This window comes from Olea europaea, chromosome 11 (assembly GCF_002742605.1).
Source record: "Olea europaea var. sylvestris chromosome 11, O_europaea_v1, whole genome shotgun sequence".
Lineage (NCBI taxonomy): Eukaryota > Viridiplantae > Streptophyta > Magnoliopsida > Lamiales > Oleaceae > Olea > Olea europaea.
The window spans coordinates 36637103-36644056 of NC_036247.1; the positions used below are offsets into that span (position 1 = coordinate 36637103).

The window sequence follows — 6954 nt, forward strand, 5'->3', positions numbered from 1 at the left end:
TTTTTCTTAATCGTTTCTTGCTGACCCACTTTCGAATATGTACCCTTTGATTTGATTTTGGTTCAAATAAAGTAACTTCATATATATATAATCATTACTTGCAACGATGGATAATGTATATAAAGAAAAGGAAAGTAAAGTTTAAAGGTGGGTATAATCTATGAAAATAAGTCTGAAAATGTGAAAATGAAGGTGGATTTACGAGGATTTATGTCTAGGAGATTTGGTAAATTTTGGTTTCAAATTGGATATTTTAGACATTTTAAGTTAAGGATATTAAGGTTGAGTCCCAACCTTAAGGGTTCCCCACCGCCCCCGCCCCTGAAACATTGTGAGATAAGTTTATCACGAGATGTACCCCAACAAGTTAGGGAATAAGAGTTGTCTGTACACTGTTGCCCACAAAGAGTTTCAATTCATATTTCAGGAATCACACCCTCATACTGCGACTGTCAGTAAGGTTGAGTATACCTCACCCTTGTCCTTTACACCATTGAAATATGTCCCAAGGGCGACTTTTAAAACATTATAAAATAGACTAAAGGTTAATTGATCAAAAAGTATTGACAGTGAGTCATTTTACCAAACATCATTGTTGATTAGGGTTTTAAAGCAAGTTTCCCTACGATGTGTATAAATTATCTCGATGAGTAGAGAAGAGATAAATTAAGGGCATGTTTGTGCCCCTTTAATTTCAAAAATTCTATTATGAAATAGTGATTGATGTTGAAATATATGGTTAAAAAAAGTTTCTAATTTATTTGCAATTTATTTTAATGAAAAATGCGTGATTGAAAATAAATATTGTAAAAAAAATAATTCGGTAGGATGGTTGACAAACAAAGGTTAAGTGCAACAAATAAGACAAATTATGTCAATCTAAAGATAAATTTAGTCCAACAAATAAGACAAATTTGTCTCAACCTATTTATAGAATTAATTCATACCCCAATCCCTCCTAAACGTTCGTTCTGAATACCGATTGCCTCTCTCTCTCTCTCTCTCTCTCTCTAAATTATTCATTTTTCTCATCCATTCGAGCGCCAGGCCTGTAATCTGAGAATGGCGTCTGTAAGTTCTTTCATATTTGATTGTTTATTTGCAAATGATCGTAGTTATTTGTTTCTTTATATAGCAACTTGATTTCGTTTGATTTTGTAATGATTGAATTGTTGTTTGATTATGAGATAATTTTTGTGGAATGAATTCATTTTTGAAATTTATATTAGAGGATTTTTAACAATAAATTATGCTTTTTTGCATCCAGAAATTTCCCCAAACACTGCAACCCTTGATCACAAATTTAGAAGTTAGAAATGAAGATTTTGTATTCGAATGAAATTTTTTATAATGGGTTAAAGATTTTTCATAAATATATCTATTTGAATTAAAAAAAACTTAATTAACAACACCATAATATTGGGAATTCTTATTAAAATTAACTGGATTATATGAGTTTAAAGTCTATTATATGGATTATTTTTCAGTGAATTAAATTTCATTTATCGTATTTGGTGACATGAGTAACATACGAGTATACTAGTTATGTAATATCTGCTGCTTACTCTGTTATTTTGGTTAGATTACCAGTAAATTTGAAATTCGTCAACCTTTCTGAAACTTCAATGTTATACTTTTTGCCTTTATATACATTAGCTTGAAGTTGAACGGTTAGTGGGAATAATTGAGAAAAAAACTTGGGTACTGATTATGTCTTTTTTGAATTTTTCTAGATTAATTTATTGTTTTGATGCTAAGATGGAATTTATTTTTATGTTTTTCTGGAAAATTTTCAATTATGTAAAAACATAAAATAGGGTTGAAAAACATACAAAGAGAATTCGACTGAGGCGTGTGGATTCTGTGTAAAGTTATTCAAGAAATTGATGCTAGACTTGTGACTCATCTCTCTCATTATATAATCCAATGCAGGTGTTTAGCTAAATTTTCTAATAACAACACATTAGTTTGGTGAATAATGTACTTACAAAGCGATTGAAGAATTATTTTGAAACATGTGCAAACATACAAGGACAATGGACTATGAGAAATAATGTAGTGTAGGTAGAAAAAGTGAGGTTGTGCACGCATGTATTAGAAAATGTATAGACCAAAATGCATTTTAGAATAGTATTTTGTTGAAGAATGCGTTGTTAAAAAGTAAGGAAATACTTTAGATTTGCGTGTAAAGTTATTTTATAGGAAAATGTGTGGTTGAAAATGAATTTTGAAAAAAAATTATTTTTTCAAAAATGGGGACCAAACGTAAGCATAATTTAATTCTATCATCTATCCAAAATAATGGTGAAAATACATATATAACAAAATTGAAATTCTCCAGCCTTTTATATTCTTACAACCTTCATAATAATACCCCTCAATACGTATACTTTCACTATCTAACCAAGATCATAGCCAACGAACTGATGAACTCATATGAGACATTGTTAGAAATCTTTAGGGGAAATGCTACTTGAAGTGACATGCCTCGACCAACATTAGTGCCACATAAAGTAAGAAGATAATCACTGCAACATGTGTTATATTAAGTTCTAGTATCATTTGGTAATTTTAAATTTGTTAAATAACATGTTTATCTGCAGAAAGAGAAAGGTCGGCCGTTGCCGAAATTTGGGGACTGGGATGTAAACAATCCTGCCTCTGCTGATGGATTTACAGTCATATTTGCCAAGGCTAGAGATGATAAGAAAGCCACGGGTACTGCTGCAACTGCTGCGCCACCATCACAGACTGTATCTCAACCAAACGATTTTTACGAGTATTCTGAAAAGGTATTGATAACTTAACCGTCAGTTACATGTTTGGTATGCTTGACTAAACATGAGAATGGGACAACTATTATACTTAGTCTTAGGGAAATTGATGCATGGATCCTCCACCTATTGCTAGAGTAGCAAGTTGGTCCCTGAACTTTTAAAAAATAAGCAAGCTAATCCTGAACCTTTAATTATAGTTTCACATTTAGTCCCAGTGACACAAAGCATCTAAACCTCTCAGAAACTGTGATGTGCCCTCATGGAAACAGCACCTGCTCAAGTTGTGATACAAATTTAGCTTCAGGGTTATGTCGGTCACACGACGATTCTGACTATTTTAAACAACTTATTGTGCTACTATAATGAAAGATTGAGAACCTACTCGCTACTCTAGGCAACATGTTAAGAACTAATGTTAACGCTCCCATAGTCTTATCTGTTGATGTTTAGCCCAAAGTACTGAACTTGAGAAATGAAGATTTTTATATGGTTTGGTGATGATTTCTGCTATGTTAATGCAGAAAAAGTGGCTTTGCTGTCTCTAAAAGGTTTGTGCATATGTTGGAACTATGAATTGGGAAACAAGGCATCAGACGGAGACATAGTTAAGTTGGCTGGTTGAGCCAAGGGAAGTGAAAGTTTGTTGAATTTTATTACTTTCTACTAAGGTATATGTTACCTAGTTCTACAGATCTCTCTACTTTCCCCAAATGTGTTTTGGGGAAATGATGATTATCATTTTAATTAATGAATCTAGTATTGATTAAGCAAATTATCTTGTCCAATTTTTCTACTCTATTGCACTTCACAATACAATCAACTGAATATAACATCGAAATTGAAACAAAGATCTAAAATCCAATAACTTGATTATAGAACACCAAAACAAGACACTGAAACCTCTGAAAAATTCAGAACCAGTGTAAAAATTACTAACTATCAATTGAATTCAAGCAAAGAAAACCTATTACAAAGAATTTATACGATAAATTGGTAGGAGTTTTAGAGGCTGAAGAAGTTGCAGTTTTAACCTGATCTTGCTCAATAACTCTTATAATTGTTTGGCCTTTCTGGCAGTGTCCATATGATCCACTTATGAAGTAGAAAAATTCATGGCGATCAAGTGTGAATATTGTGTCCCCAGTATTTGAAAAGAAATTAGGGTGTCGTATTGCAATTCTTGCACTTCGTTTTACTTACTTCCATCACTGAATCCTTTCTGTACTTGAAACCCAAAAAAAAAAAAAAAAGAGGTAACGATTCGTGGTACATTTTGCTTGAACGATGAATTAATTGACGAATCATGGAACATTTTGCTAGCATAATAGAAGAACTTGTCTAGTGGTACATAATGAGGTGTACCGAATGGTGTACACACCACTCACCTAGGTGTGGGACCCATGTGAAAGAAATTATATTTTATTCGAATGGGTCCCTCGTTCATGTGAGTGGAGTGTACACCATTAATTACACCCTGATATACCACTAGCAAAACCGTAGAAGAAAAGGGTAGGACTTACAAATAGTCGCCGATCTTGAACTGTTTTTCAGAAGCCCAATCATTGTAGAATTTGCTGTGATTGGCCGGAGGAACAATCCAACCAGCTCTATCACCGATTTGGAAGTTGAAGCAAGAGATATGAATGAATACAACAGAAGACAAAATGGTAAATACTAGCAGAATTTGGATGGTGATGTATCTTTAAAACTCTTCAGAAGTTAAAACTGTGCTTTTAATTTGGATAAAGAATGAAGACGTTAATCACTCCGTTACATAAATGTATTTCTGTGCAATTTGCGGTTATAGAATTAGTTACTACACACGAGCGTCGGAAAAAAAGGGCCGTGGTGAAGATAGTGGCCAATCTGGGGTGGTGGGGAGATAACGGTCTAGCTGCTCAAATTGTGAAAAGTCAAGGGGCTAGAACGGAATTGAACCGGTGATTAAATAATAATAATAATAATAATAATAATAAACTCTGTTTGAGACCTTTTTTAATAAATAAATTTTATAATAGTGATTTTTTGGATAGACATGTTTTAAACTTACACCCAAGATGCAAAAGCCAGAATTATTAGCTTACAAGCAAAAAATAATTAATTAATATATGATTTGAGGAGAGAGGTGTTTGCTTGCATGAGCAATGTACTATTGAGAGAATCTAATAAATTTATAAAAATAAAAAAATAAAAAAATAAAAAGGAAAGAGAGATTCTCTAATCTTTGCAACTACATATTAAAGTATCACCATGGCAATATAGAAAAGGAAAAATAAGAATCAAATTGGATGTTGATAGTGATTGGATGAATATAGTAATTTTCAAAATTTTTGAAAATGTATTAGGGATGTATCTTAGAATGGGGGTGAATATATAAAATTTGTACGGATCGATTTAAATGAATGAATTTAATAAGGATAATATTAAAATTTGATGCTGATGAAAATAATAATTTTTTAAAATTTTAATATTTTAATAGGGATGAATATATAAAAACCATGGATGTAAATAGCGACACCCGAAAATGTGTAGTTAAAAAATAAGCCCTTGTTTGACATTCATTATAAAAAGAAATTTTGGTAAAATGTATTATGCAATACTATTTTTTTGGGAGAATGTATGATTGAAAATGAATGAAATTTTTTTGATTTACGTGTAATATTATTTTATTGAAAACTGTGTGGATTGAAAAAGAAAGAGAAAAATATATTAAAATTTTAAAGGGTGTCAAACAAGGACTAAGTGAATCTTATGTATAGTTCTGTAAAGTGATAGTATCTGTCAACATTTTCATCATCAAGTAAAAAATTCTACCTTACGTAAAATTGTTAGAGTACGATTAACTTTTAAACTTGAAATCACTGTTTATATATCCACTATTGGTCCTTACAAGAGTATTATTCAGTTGAGTTTATCTGTAATATTTATTTTATTGAAAGTGATTGAAAATGAGTTTGAGCAAAAAATAATTTTTTAGAGAATTTGAAACGGGACTTTGAAGGTGAACGGCCGTTTTGTGTGTGACCTAAATGATTTGGTACGTTAACAACTTTTTCTTTTTCCTTTTTTAATTTAACTGGTTGCATTTTTATCAAGTGCTTGATTTTCTCAATTGACATGCTTGTTTGATATAGTCCATGTTTGAGCTTCATTATAATTTTACAATCATGCTATATGAATAGATAGTTTGATATAATAATTAACATAATGTCACATGACATTTCATCGTTAGACTGTTTTAAACACAGTCAACTATCCACCCAATCATCTCCCACTGTTCAGCAAACTAGGCGGTCTTAGATGGTTCAATAAGAAAAATAAAAAATCTTCTGATAGTTGATCATGACAATTTGATCCGATCTTGTACTATCCATTATTATCGGCGCTCCGAATATTATGTTATCTCAAATGGTTCGATGCAAAGTCAAAAAATTGATGGATAGTAAATTTTCAGAGTCTGATATACTTTTGATAATACCCATTCAGTGTTCCAAAAACTAGGGGGGAAAAGAAAAGTCAGAAATCGACTTGCAGTAACTCTGACATTCTGTTGCAGTTTTGACAATGTTCATTATTTATCAGTGGTCCGAAAAATATGTTGTCTTAGATGGTTTGATCGTGTCATTTTTATTACACTTTTGTAAACACTAGTAAGGAAAAAGTGTGTTGCATATTAGTTGGTAAATGTTAAATCTAGTGGTGATTGAACGAATATATATGACAAATGTTTCGGTGCAACGACAAATGTATTGACGTAACAAATTGCAATAATTTGTAAGATGAACATCATGGTTCAAGAAATGGTGCAGTATTGTTTAATTCTAGAGAATTAGAAGTTATCTAAAATGTCGATGGAGAATATAAGTAAATAAGAAAACAAATGGAATTAGATTTAGAAATAGCACGAATAGATTAATAATGAAAATCCGAGAATAAATTTTCAATACATAAGAATACAGCTAAAATTTAAAAGTCTCGTAGACATATCAGAGTGGTTTTTTTGTAGACCATAAACATTGGAGGTATAAGTGTTACGCTTTAGATCCAATCGATTTAGGTTGTAAACATTTTTAATATGTTTAATGCATTTAATTTTGGTGAAATCTATTATTTATTCAAATTAATTTTGTGATAAATAATATTAAATAATAGAATCCGAAGATCCAAGTTTAAGTGA

General features: G+C 31.3%; 1 long non-coding RNA gene across 1 annotated transcript; it reads left to right on the top strand.

Annotated features, from left to right (window-relative positions):
• The first annotated feature begins 915 nt into the window (after nt 1–915).
• Nucleotides 916–3562, top strand: LOC111405002. The gene is made up of 3 exons (XR_002704724.1): nt 916–1071; nt 2604–2792; nt 3299–3562. It is a non-coding gene; the product is annotated as an uncharacterized LOC111405002 (long non-coding RNA).
• Nucleotides 3563–6954: the final 3392 nt, after the last annotated feature.